At 39.3% G+C, this 11,214-nt stretch overlaps 1 pseudogene; it reads left to right on the plus strand.

The window, feature by feature from the left end:
- Positions 1-5,935: 5,935 nt before the first annotated feature.
- LOC118999384 (40S ribosomal protein S15-like) lies at positions 5,936-6,403 on the plus strand (annotated as a pseudogene).
- The last annotated feature ends 4,811 nt before the right edge of the window (positions 6,404-11,214 follow it).

The following is an 11,214-nucleotide window of genomic DNA, read 5'->3' on the forward strand; positions in this document are numbered from 1 at the left end:
AGGCATAATTTGGGCATTAGAGCACACTCCATTGAAAGCTGGAAAGTTCTGAAATTTTCCATAAAATGGAACAGTAAAGTTTAATTGAATTGAATTTAAAAGGTCCAACTGATAAAAATAACAAATGCATGAAGCCAGATAAGCTCTGCATGTTTCAAAAATAGCCAAGGAAAACAATGAAGACTCTCTTGGAAGGAAAAAATAACCCATGAAGAAAATATTCTGCAATGTAAGGTATTACTGTCTGTCAACAGCCAACACAGTCAGGGCTTGACATTTTCCTCCAGTGTCAGCCCACATCATATATTTTCGTGGAAATCAATCCAAAAGGAAATAGAAAGTGGAGCCAAGGTGATAAAATGTCATTTTCTCTGGATACCTGAATTCCTTTCACCCGCTTCAGGTTGCTTCTCCACGGAGTCACACGTGGGGGAACGGACACAGATGGTTTTTATGACACGTGGCCTTTCCTGCATAGACAGCTTAGGCTGTTTCATGGAGATGGCTCTAAACCGGGCTGAAACGAGATGTGATGTGATGATAACGAGGGTGACACGAGCATGTCAGGAAAGGTAACATATAAAATGTTCTGAGTGTCTCCCATATCACAAACACTGTGCTAAAGGTATTTATTACACATATAATTTCTTTATGCTGTTACATCCATCCTGTTGAGGGGTGCTGAAACTCTACAAACTTGAGTGGCTTCCGGATGAAACTAGAGCTGGCAAGTGATACAGCCAAAACCAACCCACAATCTCTCTGACTCCAAGGTGTGGCCTTTACCCTAATGTTGAAGCTACTCCCATCTTGTCTGGAGGGAAACCCATGCATTTCTAGTGTGTTGAATCCATGGTATGCACCTGGGGAGTATGGTGGCCGTGGCAATGGAAAGCTGCCCACCCTTTTCTTACTGGCAGAAAGATGAGCACCCGCTTACTTGGAGAGACTCTAAAGGGGTTGGCTGGAGGTCACCTCGGTCTAGGTTAGTGCTCTCCAACCTCAGCATTACTCACTTGGAGCCAGATTATTTGGTGTGTGTTGGGGGGCTGTCCTGTACTCCCTCACCTCTATTATCCTCTAGATGCCTTCCAGTGGCTCCCCTATGCCAGGTGTGACAACCAAAACTGTTTCCAGACATTGCCAAGTGCCTTTTTGTGTGGCAAAAATCACATCTTGCTGAGAACCACTGGTCTATATCCTTGTGTAAGAAGTTAGTGACAGGGCAGAGAGATCAAACATTGCTGTCTGGGATTGGAATTATCAAATACCATACTGCTTTGAAATACAGCATGTCATGTTCCTACGGATTAAAAGTGTCAGTCTTATTAATTAAAAGAAAGACGAAGGCCACTCAAGATTATCTTGTCTGGTAACTGGGCTAAGTCAAGGCAAGGATGTGGCCATTCTAGTGTGGACTGTGGATGAATGACTACTCCTCCAGAAAAGTTTAGATCTGGGCCATACTTAAGAAATAACAGACAAGATTGGGGCTTGGCAGACCTCTGGACTGGCCACCAGCCCTGATCATCATGTTATTCTAGGCAACTGTGTACTGGAGAGCAAGCCAGGGCAGCTTCAATTAGGGAAATGAAGCCAAGCTGGGTGCTAAGTGTGTTTATACTTTGCTTCATTTAGTATAGTATATGGGTAAGAAACAGAGTATGTAATAGCCCCTTGAAGTAATTGTTATGATTCTCATTTTAGCAATTATAGTCTTCAGATACAGAGAAGTTAACGCTTCCCCCAAATTACCCAACTATGTAGTGTAAGAGTAATAGAAATTAAAACCCTCCTATGCTTCAATTCAGGCTGATGGGACAATTAGTACCAACCAGGCTCTTTCCTTCAACAGGTAAGACAATAAGGAAGTTGTTATACTTTTTTTTTTTTACAGTTTTCTGTCTATTACTCCCATCCCATCCCACCCCACCCCCCATCCTCCCCCTATACTTTTTAAAAATACATTTCAAGAACATTTTTGGTTTTCCTCAGATATCAATAAGTCTGAAGTGAGTGGAGATAGCCCAAAGGAAACAGGAAAACCACTCAATACCAACAGCTCTTGGGTGTCCTGAGTATCCTAAACAGCATGAGTAAATGTAAATACATGAACACATCCTCGCAGCAGTTGTTAAACCTTGAATTAGTCAGCTCAGGATGCGTGGATCAAACAAAGGAAGTGTATTTTCTCACAGTTCTGGATGTTAGAAGTTTAAGGTCAAGGTGCCAGCACGGTCCATTTCTAGTGAAGATTCTCTTCCTGTCTTGTGTATGGCTGTCTTCCTGCTATATTTTCACACATCCTTTCCTTGCTGTGTGGGCGGAGGTAGAGGGGGATGAAGACAAAACTCTTCTGTGTCTTTTCTTATAAACACTCTAATCCTATGGGATCAGGCTCCCGTTTATGACTTCATTTAACCGTAATTATTATTTTAGAGACCCAATCTCCAAGTACAGCCACACTAGGGGGTTAGAGCATCAACATATGACTTTTAGGGAAACACAAACTGAACAGTCCATCATTGTCATAACCCTTCATCAAACTACATCTATGGGAAGACCAGTGATTGAAAGCCAGACCAGTCATCTTGACCATGCCTTTGGTAACATCGCTATTCTTACTTGATTTTTGTTTTCACTTTGTTGTTTTTTTCCATCTTTTATTGGGGAAATATGGAGGGAACTATTTCCTCCTATATGAAGAAAAGCTCTTCTTTCAAATAAACGTGAAGGGAGACGCCATCTAGCCTTTCACCTTTGACCCCTTGCAGTGAGTGGGACTGAACTGAAACCATGCCACCTCTTACAAAAGGCTACATAGCTAGAGGAGACTCCATGGTAGGTGTTACATATGAAAATACTTGCCAGGGCTGGGCAGGTAGTATAAGCGAGGGATGAGGGCCGACTGGAGAAGGATAGACAGTGGCGAGGTCTATTACACAGTAGAAAGCATGTAGTGTTTGGAGTACACTTGAGAAGCAGTTCTCACTCATTACAGTCACTGGGTTTGCACTCCGGCTGCACGTACTATGTAGTCTTGGGCAACTAGCTAATGTATTTGCACCTCAGTCTATAAAATAAGAGTGATAATAAGACCAGCCTCACAGAGTGTCTGGGGAGAACAAATGCAAGCCACATGGGCAGTGCTCAATACACACTCACTTTAAAATAAATAAATCGCAGAAATGTATTTTTTCATAAGGTGGCTGATTAGACTCCTGGACTAACTGGAACTCTCAATTTACAGAGTATGCACGTGTGTGTGTACTGTATGTAGCACACACATGTTATATTAAAAATGACCAAATACTATTTCCTGAGTGATTTTTAAGGGTCTAACATTGTGCTGGGTGTGCTAAGGGTACAAAGGAGAGTGAGAGAGGAAGAGGGATGGGCTCCCTGTCATGCTCCAGCATCTTTGTGGCAGCAGATACAGCCTCCAGAGAACACCCGAGTAACCTAGAAAAAGACCCCTGATGCACAACAACTTGTGAAATGTTATCTTTGTGAAGCCTACAGGCTGCATGGGAGACAGCGAAGCCACATTGCAAGCTCCTGGCTAAGAACATGTTGGCCCCATGAGAGCACACAACTGAATTTGAAGAGAGTGCAAAAAAAGTCAGCAAGCAAAATAAATGGTATTTTAATACAGTATCTTACAAATTCAAAATAAATGAAAAAATCCACAGATAAGAAAATTACCAACACAGAATAAATATAGGATTGAAGCCTCCGCTTGCATGATTTGGCCTCATTTTCCTCGCCATAACCCTGGCCCTGGTCCTAGATTTCAATGCACCCCATGATCTGTTTTCCCAGTGGACAGCAGGAGGACCAGCTAAGAGCTCCTGTCCAGAACAGAGTGGTGGATTCCACCGGGTGCCCCTGGCTAAGAGCACCTGAGCCTGTCTCCTGGCTTTTCTTTTCCTGCTGTCTGAGAGCAAGATCAGAACCTCTCTCTCCTTTGGAGGCCTGAATTCTCTATGAGAGACAGAAGATCTAGGTCTTAACGCCATAATGCTGTATAAGATGGAGTCATTAAGGAAGGAAAGAGTGGGTAAGAAAGGGTATCTGGTTTGTCCTTAAGAAAACAAAATGCAAATTAATACATCCATTAACCATTTATTCCTATTAATAGACCTTTGTTTAAAACTTGTTTGGGTTAAGCAGAGGGTTATCACTATATTTGAGAAACCACTAAAATTTTGAAAATCATAAAAGTATGAAAAAAAATAACTGATTAAGGCAGAAAAAATGTAAAATTAGAAACAACAAAAAACCTACAAGTGTTTCATTCTAGAAAATAAAACCTCCATTTTCATTAGTTTACAAAGGAAAGAAAAGAAACATGAGCAGTAAATGTGCCACAGAATTATTTTTCCTACCAATGATTCTGACCTAAAGGAGCTTATAATCTAATTAAAGATGATTAATATCACATGGAAATAAATAAAATAAAATATTAAACATTAAAAACATGCCACCTATGAGAAAATAGCAGCAGGGCAAATGAGAATAAATGATATCAGAATATTAACAATTTTATTTTAATTCACTTTAATTGTTAAGGTATAAAACACATAGCAGTTTATTGTAGGAAATATAACAAATGAGGAGGAAAATGAAGCATAGAAAATTATCTGTAATCCCTAAGACAGACATAATTAAAATTTCATGGTAGTTTCCTTCTTATATTTAATTATTATTTTAATTCCAGCAGACAAAGGCCTGGGTTAGGAAATAAAAGGATTAGAAAATAACTACTGGATGTTCACGGGAGAAACAAAGAAATTTTTTAAATAATACTATTGCTGATGTCATGCCAATAACATTCAAGACATTATCTGGTGATTTTTAGGGAAAAAATAAAGAAAACAGATAAATATGTATTCATAGAGGCAGAAGCATCAAAGTTAGGAAAAACCTGGGGCATCATCTCTTAGAGTTCTACCCTTTAATAACACAAAGGGAAAAATAGAATTCAGGTCGGGGATCACTGATTTGTGCACGGTCTAAATCAGAGCCCCTGTATGAGCTCGTTTTAGAGCTCAGACCACATGACTTTCCTGAGGGTGACATCTCGCAGGACCTCAGGGAATGAGCCCATTTTTTAAAAACATTTCTTGGGATGAATGCTCTGAACATTACTCTTTGGGAAATGCTGATACAGGTTATTTTGGGGAGTTCTCACACAGAACCTATAGTCTCGTCAGCATGACTCAGCCTACCTTACCAGGGTAACTAAGCAACAACTCATACATTCCAGGGACTCCACTAGGAGGCCAGGTATTTCCCAGGCACCAAGGAAAGATGTTCTACTCTTACAGAGGAGACTGTGTTCATGGTATTTGTAGGGCGTGACCATCCTCACACTTACTCCCTCAGGGTTTAACTGCAGTTGCACAGAGAATTACAGAGAAAATTGAGTTATTAAGATGATAAACAGTGGTAGTAAATCTCAAATGCCTTATGTCTTAAATTCTACAAAAAAAAGGAAAAATAACAAATATTCAAGGAGATGTCCCATTATCAAATAGTAAACATGACATATGGGGAATTCCTTCTGTCCTCAATTCAGGCTAATGCTGAAAGAATACCACGTGATGTGAAATACACTAGGAACATTCTGGGGGGCCCTCATTTAGTCCTTTGAAAACCCTCTGGGGTGTTCTGGTTGCACATTTTATGTAAGGCATCTAAGGCTTAGGGCAATCAATTGACACTCAAGGCATAGAGCTTGGGATAGTTGGAGCTGGGATGGTAATCCAGGCCTTCTTGTTCCAAACCAGTATTCTTAAGTTTCTCCAACCATGCTTTGGCCAGGCTCAGCCAGCTCCTCTTGGTAATTAGAAGATGGGACATTCTCAGAGTGCACACAAAATAAGAGCTATTTAGAAAAATAAAGGGTGGTCCTCTCCAAAGGACCTACAAGATGGCGGAAGTAGAGCAGAAAAAGTGGACATGTTGCAAGTCAACCTACCACGGTGTGGATCTTGACCAGCTGCTTGACTAGTCCTATGAGTAGCTGATGCAGCTCTACAGTGCCAGGCATAGGAGGCAACTGAACCCAGGCCTGCAGAGGAAGCAGCACTCACTGCTAACACACCTGAGCAAGGCCAAGAAGGAGGCACCGCCCATGGAAAAGCCCGAAGTGGTGAAGATGCATGTGCAAGACATGACCATCCTGCCAGAAATGTGGGCAGCATGGTGGGCGTGCACAATGGCAAGACCTTCAAACAGGTGGAAATCAAGCCAGAGATGATTGGTCACAACCTGGGTGAGTTCTCCATCACCTGTAGGAGAACTGGTAAAGTATGGCCAGTCCGGTGCTGGGGCCACCCACTCCTCCCATTTCATCCCTTTCAAGGAGCCCATAAAAGCACAGACTTATTTTTTTTAAAAAGATTAAGTGTATTGCTTCAAGTGTTATGAAATCACGTGTGCTAAAAAGATCTTGGACAAACTAATAAAAATGATAACAATTTTTGAGTCCTTCCTATTAGACAGAAACAGGCTAACTCTTTTATCCAAATTACCAGGCCACAAAATTCATATACCGACCCTAAGGAGTTACTATTATCATCCTTTATTTACAGATTTTTTTAAACAAGTGAGACTCCTAACTTCTAATTAACACATTTCAGGTTATACGACTTGGGGATTAAAATAAACAATGTGACTAAGTTAATCTGTCCTTGATCATGATAAATGTTTACATTTCATTAAAGGATGCCACTGGAGAAATCATCATGGAAAAAAGGAAAGGAGATAACTTTCAGAATATAGAACAGCCAAAAAATTGGCTTTATTAGAAATAATTGTGCTGTTAACTTCGTCGGTGAAAGCTTTCTCAAAAGCTGGAGCTGGCCCCCAAACCTGCATTCAGGAGCACTGACCCAAACATCAGATAAAGAGAAGTTCCCCTTTCTCATCCTACACTTATTTTCCAAAAGTTATAAAATAGGAGCATAATTATGCCAGGTATTTTCCGGATACCATTCACATTTCTTCAAACGCATACACAAATACATAAATGCAATCCCCTCTGACTCTGCAATTTTTTTAAATTATTTTTCCTACACTATACTTTTACTATTATGTTGGTTGGACCCAAAAACTACAGCCTTCAAAATGTTGAACTTGGAAAGAACCCTCACGTAAGGAAGTGTTTCTAATAAGGAGTTAAAGGATCATCTCTAAAGATCTGAAAATTCCAAGAAGCTAATAGCAAAATTTTACCCAAATGGGCATCTCCGTTTGTGGTTTCAGAACCCAAAGAGCTTTAAGATCACTACTCTAGTTTCTGTGAGGAACTCACTGGGAGACCCCGGGAATGTTGCTTGATTGTTACATCAAATAAAAATCATATAATACCAGAAAAATGTACCTTTTAAGTGATAACTACTACACAAAATAAAGTGCTGTGTAAAATCAAGCAGTTATTGTTTCTTTTTGTCTCATTTCCCTCGAGAGAGAGCTTTTACATTTGTATGCACAATTTCACGATGAAGGTTTTTTAAGCAAGTTCCATTGTAACTATGTCATTTAGAGTCTCTACTTTGATGCTTTAATGATTTATCTTTACTGATCTTTTAGTATTCTGTACTCATTGCTTTCTGTACTATTTTTTCTTTCATGTGTTGAAAAATCCCGTATAATTAGGTGAAGGATAATAAAAACAACTAAGATTGCATTTCTGCCTGTTGATGTGTGGTTAGGGAGTCAGACGAAGTCAGCCGGCTGCATTTGTCTGGGTGCCACACAGACATTTCCAGGCAGATGAAGAACTCTCAGTAAGTATTGTTTTTAAATCGAAGAATCTCTTCTGAGCTGGAAGGGAGAGTCATGTGCTTGCTCTGGGGATGTCTTTCAATTTCAAAGTATTTCCACCCAGGAAAAAGATCCAATTAGTGTGACTCCTTCTTCTCTTCAATAAAAAGCCCTCCTGAAAGGATAACAGATACCAAGGACATGGCCGTTACAGCTCCCTGTCATCATCTGTCCACAAGGACGACGCATGCACATACTTTACAGACATCAGAGTGACACTTGGCTTCCAGGTGATACTCAGGAGCAATACTTAAGGAGCATTTAAGGATACAAAGTCTATTGGTTATGAAGGGAAGCAGAGTTTGCCACCCCAAAATATGCTCTTGGGGATATTGATTATTTTAAGCTGGTCATTTTTAAGAAAAGACTCAGGAAAAACCTTCGACCTTCCCCTCTAACTGCCTAGAAGAATTCAGACAGATGACCTGCTCTAGGAAGAGAGATATCATAGGTAAGTATAGGTTAATATGGAGTAGTTTGATGGACAAGGAGGAGCCTGGCAAGGTCCCTCCGATCAAAGTCCTCTCTGTGTCCCATTGTTAAACATGGTCCAGCAAATATTTATTTACCAAACATTTACTTTTCTATCTCTATATGAATTGCCTTCTTGCCCTTTGATGTCCCAAATTGCCACCCCCATCCCCCTTTCCTTAGCTCAAAATGGAATATGAGTTTTAACTGCACAATCTGACCTCCATATTTTTATAGAAACCCCGTATGTACATATGTAATAAAGTAGGTCATTTTTACATCCCCCACAATTATTGCCTTGGTTCTATGATGAGATTTCTACAGTAGCTTCTCTGGCATCATTTGGGATCATTAGGATAACCTTTTATTAAGTCATGCTCTCAAGTGAGGCTTTGACTATTGGTCTGAACAACATGAATCTCCTAAAAGCTAGGTAACAAGATTGCAGTCAAGATGGATGATCTTCTAGAAGGAGAGAACCTTTACATTAAGTCCCAATATAAAAATAGATTCCTCCATACTTGGCTGCAGCTGAAATCACATAGCTTTGTCTCCTTACCATTGGTCAAGATACTGTGACTCTTTGGAGAGGCTTTGAAGGTAGGGAAGGTAAATTTCCCTACCTAACTACTAGACAAATAAAGTAGTTCACTTGCAGGAAAACACCTGTTCTGATTAAATATAATCCGAGAAGATCAAAGTTGGAGTAGAGAGATTGACATTGTGTATTCTGTATTCCACCCTCTATGCTTTAATCCTTGCTGCATACCCAAGCTGTATAATCCTTTGGACAATTCTAGAACACCTACTATTCCTATACAGTTGGACAAATTTAATAATTATTTATATATTCACTTATGCAAACACACATCAAAAGGCTCATTTTTGAGAGACATTTGACTAGATAGTGACCTAGATGCACATGGACATAAGTTCAGAGAGCCCATATGCTTGGAAGAGATACCATTGAATCAGCAATTACAAAAGAGTATTCTTTGTTATGCTGAACTGAACCTTTGCCTAAAACACAATCGCTATTTCTAGATTAACCCCTTAAGAGGACACATAATATATCTAAAATATTTAACAATCTCCCACAGGTCAAACTCTTTAGCTACCATAGTTTTCTCAAGCTTCCCTTTTGCTTTCAATTAATTTATTCCCTGATTCATTAAGTCACTCAATAAGTATGCTTTAATTACTATTATGTGCCAATTAGTATTTGAAATATAAGAACAAAAATATATAGACATTGTTCCTGTCTTTTTGAAGTAGATGGCCTACTCTTCTGCATTTTATTACTTCTGAATGAAAGAATTTCCCTATAAACATCACTCTACTTACTACATTAAATAACATTTAGTATATTAAAAAAGTATGAAACATAGCCCCTTGGAACACAAACTACAAGGGCATGTGGAACAAAGGGTAGTTCTGTATTCTTGTTTGTCTTGTGATTTCCTAAGAAAATTAGTTACATGGCAATATTTTTAATAAAGCACACACCAAATACTTCGGATTTGTTTCAGAGACTATATACAGATGCTGAAAATTTCTCCTATGATGAGGAAGTCAGCAAGTTCATTTATCAAACACACAAAACTGATGCTTTCTTCCTTTTCTTCAGATACTTTTTGAGGACTTGTGACCTCTCAATTTTCCATAGATCCCAATAGAAATGGGATAACATTTTTTCCAACCACATGTTGATATCCAAAATACACAAGAACACACACAACTCAACAGACAAAAACAAACAACTTAAAAATGGGCAAAGGAGTTACACAGACATTTTCCCCAAGAAAACATACACATGGCCACAGTTACATGAAAAGATGCTCACCATCACTCATCACCAGGGAACTGTAAATCCAAACCACAATCAGATAACCTATCACACCTATGGGTATATCTATTATGAAAAAGACAGTACGTGTATGCTGGTGAGAATGCGAAGAAAAGAGACCCCTTTTACATTTTTGGTGGGATTGCAAACTGGTACCACCCTGTGAAAAACAGCATGAGGACTATCCAGCAGTTAAAAATAGAACTACCAGATGATCCAACATTCACACTTCTGGTTGTGTATCTCAAGAAACCACAATCACTATCTAGAAGAGATTATCTGTCCTTCTATGTTTATTGCAGCATTATTCATAATAGCCAAGGTATAAAAACCACCTACTAAGTGTCTCTTGACAGATGCATGGATAAAGAAAATGTCACACGCACAATAGAATATTGTTCAACCTCATAAAAGAAGGAAATCCTGCCATTTACAACAATGTGGATGAACCTGAAGTGTGTTATGCTAAGTGAAATAAGCCAGGCAGGGAAGGAAATACTGTATGGGACCACTGATACGTGTGGAACCTTAAAACAAACAAACCAACAACCTTAAAACAAACAAACCAACAGCCAAACAACAACAACAAAAAAACCAACAAGTTGACCTCATAGAAACAGATGATAAAACAATGTTTTCCAGTAGCTGGGGGTGGAACAAATGGAGAGATGCTGATAAAATGGTACAAACGTCCAGTTATAAAAAGTCTGAGGGCCTACTTAATGGCCCTAGTTTATTATACTGTATTGTTTAATACAGTATGTATACCAAAATTTGTTAGGGAGCAGAAATGAAGTATTGCATCAAAAAAAATGTGTGAGATGATGGATGTTTTAAATAACTTGGTCAAAATACCCTCACAATGTATTCATATATGAAACCATCATGTTATACTCTTTTTAAAAAGATTTTATTTATTTTTAAAGAGGGGGGAGGGAGAGAGAGAAACATCAATGTGTGTTTACCTCTCATGCGCCCCCAACTGGGGACCTGGCCCACAAACCAGGCATGTGTCCTAACTAGGAAGAGAAACACTGGCCCTTTGGTTCACAGACCAGCACAAA

The sequence above is a fragment of the Sturnira hondurensis genome, unplaced genomic scaffold (assembly GCF_014824575.4).
Source record: "Sturnira hondurensis isolate 20B ecotype Veracruz unplaced genomic scaffold, ASM1482457v3 Scaffold0014854, whole genome shotgun sequence".
NCBI classification, from domain to species: Eukaryota; Metazoa; Chordata; class Mammalia; order Chiroptera; family Phyllostomidae; genus Sturnira; species Sturnira hondurensis.